The 8,760-nt window shown below is 47.3% G+C and overlaps 2 long non-coding RNA genes across 2 annotated transcripts in view; one reads left to right on the top strand and one right to left on the bottom strand.

The window, feature by feature from the left end:
- The window catches only part of LOC106725234, a 10,902-nt gene extending 8,558 nt beyond the window's left edge, over positions 1-2,344 (top strand). The window contains exon 3 of the long non-coding RNA XR_001361106.1: positions 2,182-2,344. This is a non-coding gene — a long non-coding RNA (uncharacterized LOC106725234). The remainder of the gene's footprint in view (positions 1-2,181) is intronic.
- Positions 2,345-3,850: 1,506 nt separating this feature from the next.
- LOC106725233 lies at positions 3,851-4,837 on the bottom strand. The gene is made up of 2 exons (XR_001361105.1): positions 4,298-4,837; positions 3,851-4,264 (listed from the first exon to the last, which is right to left on the bottom strand). It is a non-coding gene; the product is annotated as an uncharacterized LOC106725233 (long non-coding RNA).
- Positions 4,838-8,760: the final 3,923 nt, after the last annotated feature.

Consider the following 8,760-nt stretch of genomic DNA (forward strand, 5'->3'; position numbering starts at 1 on the left):
GCCACAACATTAGTAACAAAGAAACAGAATTAAAACTTTATTGTGGGGAGCTGTTACAGTGTTTTGGACAGGTTCAAGCCTTGGACTGATGAGAGGGCACAGTCTTCTCATTGCCACATGCAAGTCACAGCTTGGAGGGCAGGAGCCCTCCCAGCACAATTACAGGCAACAGCTGTAGTTGTAAGCTTGAACCTATGGTCTGAACACGTGGCCCCACGTGCCTGAGTGATGTAGGCTTGATAGAGTTCAGGTGCATGTAGTTGAGTAGGATTGAAACCCAGGAGAATGTTGTAAACATCTTGGTCACACCCTTACTTTGCCTCGTAGCATCTGCTATAAAATAAAGGCATGTCTGTGGCCGTGGTCGCTGTCTCTCAGGGAAGCAGCGTCCCACCGAGACCCAGCTTTCATTCTCTTGTCTGTCTTTTCTAAGCCTTTCAGTCACCCCCACTCAGGTTCACCCCTGGCTGTGCTGGCGCGGCACACATTAGAAAGATATGCCTCCACGCTCCCAGGGCGGGTTCCTGCCTCAAACCCTGCCCTTACAGGAAACAGCTCCAGGAAACAGCTCAGTGGAGGGCGCAGCCGTTGCCAAGAAAACACCTGCAGGACTGACTTCCTTCCGCTTGGTCATGGCAGTTGTGGTCGTGATGAACACCACCCATGGTTTTTATATAAGTAGATCTGTTGTTGTTGATCTGAGACAGAGAGGGATAGGGAGACAAAGAGAAACATTGATGTGAGAGGCAAAAAATCAATCAGGTGATGTGATGTGTGTACCCTTACCAGGAATCAATGTGACTTCTTGGTTCATAGGTCAACACTCAATCATTGAGGCTCATTCACTGGGCTGTGTGTTGCTATTTGGATGACCTGTTTACTAGAAAGAGAATGGGCCCTGGCTGGGTAGATTACATGCTATGGTGATGACAAGCTTTACCTTGCTGGTGTTCTAAGCTTGCTTTGAGCATCAGGCCTGTTTCCATCATGACAGCAAGTGGGAGGTGTTGCATCAGTACAAGTCTACTTCTAGCTTCTGCCTAATGGTTCACAACATAGAATGAAGGTAAAACCATGCAGGCTATGTCTTAGAAGGGAGCCAGTAATTTAGCAAAGATTCTACTTTGGTGACAACACATGACCCCCAACAGTTCATTGGCAAGCAATACACAGTAATACTTACCAAGTTTCCAAACATTTGCCAAGTAAAACATTCACACTTATGAAGTTTTTTACATGATCATTTAATTACACTTAGGAAGCCAACTTTATAGCAGAAATATCATTTTCTAAAATAAAATATATGTACAATACAAATGTATACTACATCAGATAACTGCTTTGCTCTGATTTATTATTCATATAATAACTATATAGAATAAGTCTGAGATCACTTTCCATGCAACTGTTGTGTAAATGGATATCCAAAAAGGTCTTGTGTCTTGGACGGAGTCACCATGAAGTAGGTCAGTGGTGGCGAACCTATGACACACGTGTCAGAGGTGACACTCGAACTCATTTTTTTGATTGATTTTTCTTTATGTATTTTAAATATATAAAATAAATACCAAAAATATAAATCTTTGTTTTACTATGGTTGCAAATATCAAAAAATTTCTACATGTGACACGGCACCAGGGTTAAGTTAGGGTTTTTCAAAATGCTGACACGCCGAGCTCAAAAGGTTCGCCATCACTGAAGTAGGTGCGGTGTGTGGAAATCAAATCCAGGGTTCTGGAGTCCTCGACCACCAAGAAGGTACCTCCAGGAGGATAGAAGGAACCAGCCCAGCACAGTGGCCACAGGTTCCCGGAAGTCACCTCTCCAGGCCACTGTGGCCTCAATTGTCTGTTCCTCGGTCTCTGTGTGCCTAGGTCTGTGCGTTCCTAGGTCACTGACACAGGTGAGTCTGCTCGCATCTTCTCAGGGTAGGTGACTCTGGGAGCAGGGGAGCATGTGCTGTCCCCTCCTCTGTCCATTTCCCGCCTTCTTCACGCCTCACTTTCCCCTGCTCCTCCCAGCCTCGCCCCTGAGAGCCTTGCCCCTGCTGTGGTGGCTTTTGGAGACCCTGCAAGGACCGTGCTAGAGTGGCCTCATCCTGTTGTGTCAGGACCTTGGTAGCTGAGGGACACTCGGACATTTTATTTTTATGTTCTAAAACATCGCGTTGAAAACCATCAGCGTAGCTAAATGCTCTGCTCATGATGGTGCCTTTCTTTAGGAGTATGCTGCTTTTTTCACACCCTCAAAACCTTTTCCTTCTTTGTACTTTTTCTTGTGTATGTTTTGGCTAATTTTTTCCAGAGGATATGTTTTCCCCATTCATTTTTTTATATAGAGTGGGAGGGAGGGAGGGGGAGGAGAAAGAGAAAACAAACAAGCAAACATGAATATGCAAGAGACACACACATGGATCTTTGGCTCCCACAGGAGCCCTGACCAGGGCAGGCAATGAAACCTGCATCCCAGGGTATGTGCTCTGGACCAGGAATCCTACCAGCGACCCTTCCCTGGGTATCCAATGGAAGACTGACCAGGGCTTAGTCCTTCCGCTTAGCAGATGAGAACAAATGTCCCTCTTTCTTCTTGCAGAAGGCAGCCAATCTATGATGATCACTCATCATTCATGTTTATCTCTTCCTTTCTGAAATAGTAGAAATATCTCTAAAAAACCCACTGTGGCCCTGGCCGCTGTTGCTCAGTGGGTAGAGCGACAGCCTGCAAACTGAAGGTTTCCTGATTCAATGCCCAGTCAGGGCACATGTCCAGGTTGCAGGCTCGATCCCCAGTGGGGGGTGGAGGTGGGGATACAGGAAGCAGCTGATACATGATTCTCTCTCATCGTGGATGTTTCTCTCTCTCTCTCTCTCTTTAAATTGATTTTTCTTCTCGTGGTAAGAACACATTCCCATGAGAACCCTGCATCTGGAGGTGCCATCAACAATCACAGCCTCCCTGCTACTGATGGCATCAATAATAACAGCCTACAGGGGAGGGACTGCCTCAGGAATGCCCACCTCTAGGCTACTCATTGCATCCATCATTGCAGCCTCCAGGCTACTGGCTGCCTCAGTAAACGAGGCCTCTCCAGGGGCCGCTGAGTCGAGCAGGAATAACACATTCTCCCAATACCCCTGCACCTCGCTGGACAGACTGGTTGCCTCCATAATGGGGTCATCCAAGGGACTGGCTGCCGAAATCACAACAGCCTCTGGCTGACTGGATGCCTCAGTAAAAGAGACCTGTCCAGGACTTGCTGCCTTGTTAACAGCGGCCTCCCCAGAACTGACTGATTCAATAATGGCAGCCTCTAGGTTATAGACTGACATAGTGAACGCACAGGTTCACGATGTCGGTGCATCAGCCAAGGTCTCCCTTTGCAGGGCTGGAGCGGGAAGGGGTGTAAAATCCAGACCTGTTACTTCAGTCCATTCGGGGAAGGAATGAATGCGCCCTGGACAGCGTCGATGATTTTGTGGGTTTTCCTTTGTGTTTTTGGTTGCTCGTGTCTTTGTTTGGGTAGAATTTTCAATCAAGTACACAGGGCATTAGCTGAAATTTCAGCACCACGGACAAAACACAAAGTGTTATTCTTTGAATGGCCACAAGAGGGTAGCAGAGGATCTATTTTGCTTAGGTATTGGCTGACCACTTCCTTCGAGTAATTATATAGATGCATAGACGTGATACTTAACCTAGTAAACTGGTAACCAGTAACCTGGTAACCAGTAACCATTAACCTAGTAACTAGTATCCAGCAACCTAGTAGCTAGTAGCCAGTAACCGAGTAACTAGTAACCAGTAACCTAGCGGCTAGTAACCTTTTTTAAACTAGTAACCTGATAATTAGTAACCAGTAACCCAGTAACTAGTAACCAGTAACCTAGTAGCTAGCAATAAATAACTTCAGTAAAGGCGACCTATCCCATACTGCCTGACTCATTAGCGAAGGCCTCCTCAGTACGGGCAGCCTCAGTAAGGGCAGCCTCCAGGTTACGGAATGCCACAATCATAGCGGACTCCAGGTTACAAGGACGGCGGCTTCCAAGGTACTGGCTGCCTTAGTAAAGGCGGCTGCAGGTTGCTGGCTGCCTCAGCAAAGGCTACGTGTCCCGTACAGGCTGCCTCGTTCGCAGAGGCCTGCGCTGTATGGGTGGCCTCAGTAATGACGGCCTCCAGGGTAACGAATGCCTCAGTAACAGCGGACTCTGGCGAAGTCGCCCGGTCTCGCGATACTCCACACCTCGCTGTACGGACTGCCTGCCTCAATAATGGCGGCTTCCAGGGCACAGGCAACCTCAGTAATGGCGGCCTCCGGGGAAAGGACTGCCATAATCAGAGCGGACTTCAGGTTACTGGCTGCCTCAAGGACGGCGGCCTCCAAAGTCCTGGCTGCCTCAAGAATGGCAGCCTCTAGGTTTCAGGCTGACATCGTGAACGCACAGGTTCACTCACGATATCAGTGCATTAGCCAAGACCTCCCTGGGGCTGGGGCGGGAAGAGGTGCAAAATCCAAACCCGTGACTTCAGTCCATCCAGGGAAGGAATGATTGCAGCCATGTACAGGCTCGGTGATTTTGTGTGTGTGCTTTTTTTGTTTTGTTTTTGTTTTGTTATTCCTTATAATTTCTTGTCGTGTTCCCGGGGCATTACCTGGGATTTCAGCACCACGGACAGAAGCACAAGGTGTTATTCCTAGAACGGCCACAAGAGGGCAGCAGAGGATCGTTTTTGCACAGGAATTGGCATACAGCTTCCTTTGAGGTTTATGTAATAAGTATATAGATGCATAGACGTGTACAGTATGATCAGTAACTTATTTGAAGGAGAAATAAAACCGTTTATCCTATAAAACCACAGTGTAAGTCTGCTCTAGGCTTGCATTCTGATAAATCGCAAAATAAGGAATCTTTGTTCTCACCACATTTCTACAGGACTATTTTATCTTTCATTCTGAAAGGGACAGGCATAGGTAATGAGCAGAACCCTTTGACATACAAGAACACGTTTCAAAACCACTGTGTTGCAACACCAAACTATTAACTAGAATCTTTTACTCAGAAAAAAAAGTGTTTACAACTAATTTACTAGCAGACAAAAGTACTCATAATAACCTAATGTCACAGAAGTAACTTGAAAAGATATGAAGCAATATTGGAATTTGCTAACATCCTAGAAGGGTAGACTAATTTTTATGCTGCTGAAATACAATCAGAAAAATTCACCTTTTGCAAAGCAAATTCATCTCCAAAGCAAATTCACCTTTTACACTTCTGACCCTGACTCCGGCCCTGAAACTGACACCTCGCCCTAAAACCCTAACCCCACCCCAGCCCTAGCCCCAGCCCCACACTTTACCTCTGACCCTTGACCTGGCACAAATTTATATTTTATTAGAGTATAGAATCCATACCTGGTGTTGCTCACTGGTTAGAGCGTCGGCCCGCACCTCTGGTGAAAGACTAGGTAGAGGGAGAGTGGGAGCCTGTGGTGGAGTCTATGGTGGAGGGAAGTAGCTAGGTCTATGTTTACAGAGAGGATTCTGAGGACAGTGTGTGGGATGGGGTTGAGCAGAAGAGCAAGTCTCAGGGTCTCTTGTGCGGAAAAGCACAACAGGCAAGGAAGAACTTTCTAGAGGGCGAGCTCTGCTGGGACCATGCCGGGCCCCACACACTCTGCACTGTCACCCGCACACTGTCTGTGGCCTGTGCCGTCTTCACTTGCAGAAAATCATGTGTGTGTAATTGTCTACACTCCATGCAGACTTTCGTCATCAGTGGAAAACACGGTTTTGAAATGACTTAAGTGCAAAACCAGACTCTACCATTGAGTCGTCCTGAGCCCTTGGTAAGTTTAATCATAGAGCCCCCCCCCTTTTTTTTTTTTTACTATTTTTATCATCTTTTTAAAAAAATTTCTTCCAATACAGCATAGGTTTTCCCTGTGACAGCTGGTAGTGGATGCTGTTATTCCCTGAATGTCCACAGGGCGGCAGCAGAGGATCATTTTTGCACAGGAATTGGCTGTCACTGTCAGAGTCCTTTGAGGTCTAGTGTCATAAGTATATAGTTCCCTACACGTGTACGATATAATCATTACCGTACTAGAAGCAAAATAAAAGCGTTTATCCTATAAAAGCAGTGTATAAGTCTGCTCTATGTTTACATTCTGATAAATCACAAAATAAGGGATGCTTATTCTTAGTACATTTCTACAGGATTATTTTATCTTTCATTCTGAAAGAGGCAGGCATAGATATTGAGCAAAATCCTTTGACTTACAAGAATATGTTTCAAAATCACTGTGTTTATATGCCAAAGTATTAACTAGAATCTTTTATTCAAGAAAAAAATGTGTTCACAACTAATTTACTAGCAGAAAAAAGTACTCAGTAATAATAACCTAATGTCACAGAAGTAACCTGAAAAAATATGAAGCAATTTTGGAATTTACAAAATCCTGTAAGGGCCGACTCATTTTTGATGCTGTGGAAATACAATCAGGCAGCCACCACGGACCTTATCATTGAGATGTCTGCAATGGTGTAAGACTCTGAGTCACTAACCTTGTTCCCAGCCACTAATTCCTATATTATCATGAAAAGATTAACAACATTGATGCCCAAACAATGGAGTCCCACCCCAGCCTTCATAGCCTACTTCCCCATGTCTGTACTAATCCTTGCCCTACCCTATATCAACATCTGGCTTTATGGGGTGCACAGCAGATTTTTGTGGGTGGATGACTTGATGCTCTCCCATACTGCTGGCTCTATTGGAAGAAGTGCTCCTAAGAAATTCAACCCTGTCTCTGCTTGATTGGTTCAAGCAGTGACAGGCAGCCTGGGCACACTGATTCACCGGTTACAATGCCAACCTCCACTCCGACTCACCCCCACGGAGTCTCACTGAGACTTGTTTTTTGTTTGTGTTTGTTGTTAAGTCTTACCGGAGGATATTTTTCCATTGATCTTTTAGAGAGAATGAGAGAGAGAGAAACATCCATGTAAGAGAAACACATCGATTGGTTGCCTCCTGCACGCGCCCCAACCAGAGCCGGGGCCGGGGAACCTAGGTACAGTAGCCTTGACCAGAATCAAACCCAGAACCCTTTGGTGCGCAGGCCTCGGCCGAGACTCCTTTCTCAATTAACATTGTCATTCGATGAAATCATGAAAATCACCCAATCTTGTTTTCAGGTCCCTTAAGGGCTAATTCTTGGGCTTTGCTCCATGCCCAGCCCTGTGCAAGGTGCTCATGGTCCAGATCCCCTACAAGCCCATGAGAGGTATTTCTTTGCTTCCCTCCCTCCCTTCCTTCCAGATTTATCGAGCGCCTGTCTGTGCCAGGGGCTGGGGCACAAAAGGCAAAGCTAGCAGCCACGACCTCACCGCCCGTGAGAGCATCATTTGCAAAATGGCTGTGACTAGGGTGGGTGCAGGATGCAGGGGGAGCCCCAAATGACTCAGGGAAGGTTCTCCAGTGGAGTTAAAGGTGATATGGGATTTGAAGGATGAGGAAGGGCATTCAAGGTGTAGGGAACTGCATGTGCAAAGGCAGGGAGTCAGGAAACAGCTTGCCTGGACTTGGAACTGTGGGAGGGTGATGGAGCCCAGGGCGATGGAGCCAAGGTCCAGGAAATCTGCTGGGTGAGAATGGGGTCCCAGAACCCACTACCTGGACCCTATGTCTCCTTGATCTCCTTTGCTCCTGGTGGCCTGGCCAGGAAGAAGCCCCTCCTACCTGCCCAAAAGGAGGCTTTGAAGCTGGAGAGGGAGTGAAGAAGGAGGAGCAAGCTGGTGTGTATTTTTGGATTGCTTCTCAGCAATCTCCTCCTCCTCCTCCAACATCTTGGCAACCGGGCGGCAGCTGGGGGAGGATCTGTGAGCTGGGCTGAGTTGAGGGGGAGGTGGACTGGGGGTAGGGACCTCTGCTCCCCCTCTCTGAGCCTCAGTTTTGGCATTTAGAATATGGGCATGACCACCCAGTTGCTGGCTCCTGTCAACCCAGGGGCTACGGGAAGCGCAGGCCCAGGCTGGACTCATGGTGGGGAAGGCCTGGGAGGTGAGGTTGTGCACTGAACAGAGTCCATGACTTCACATCTCATACCTCACACTGCAAATGTTCTGATAATTTGAAATGTTTTCAGATTTTATTGGAAGTTTTTTAGGCCGTTTTAATATTATGACAACTCTCCAGTTCATAAGGGTCTTGAAGATGAGGCACCTTCTTCTAACTTGGCTAAAAGGCGCCTGGGGTTCAGCGCTGGTCACCTTCCCATCAGGGACGTTTCCAGAGCACACAATGCCCCAGGGGGGGATCCTGGTCCTAGAGGGGCCACGCATAGGCTGACGGTTTCTGACTCCAGGGAAAGGGCAGGGCCCCGAGCCTCTGTGCTCCTCTGACTCCGGGTGGATCAGGCTGGGGAGTGGGCTGTGGAGAAGCCCGGAAGGGACTGTGAGAACTGCCTGCTCTTCCAGCCACTAGGTTCTCCCCGAGGACAGAGAGCCCCAGATTTCTGGAAAGGGGAGTCGCAGGGCACTCCAAAAAGGTTTGTGTTTTTGTTGGTTTGCATATGACCGTTAAGCCTTAAATTGTTTTTAGAGTACAAAGGAAAGTTAAAGAGCAACAGTAAGTAACCCCCATGCACAACCGCTTGTCCCAGAGAAGGGTCAGTGGTACCCATCTTTTGTGCATCAGATGAGACAATATTCCAATGGCTGACCTCCCCATGCCTCAGTTTCCTCCTCTGTAAAATGTG

This window comes from Myotis brandtii, unplaced genomic scaffold (assembly GCF_000412655.1).
Source record: "Myotis brandtii unplaced genomic scaffold, ASM41265v1 scaffold1466, whole genome shotgun sequence".
In the NCBI taxonomy this organism is placed as follows: Eukaryota; Metazoa; Chordata; class Mammalia; order Chiroptera; family Vespertilionidae; genus Myotis; species Myotis brandtii.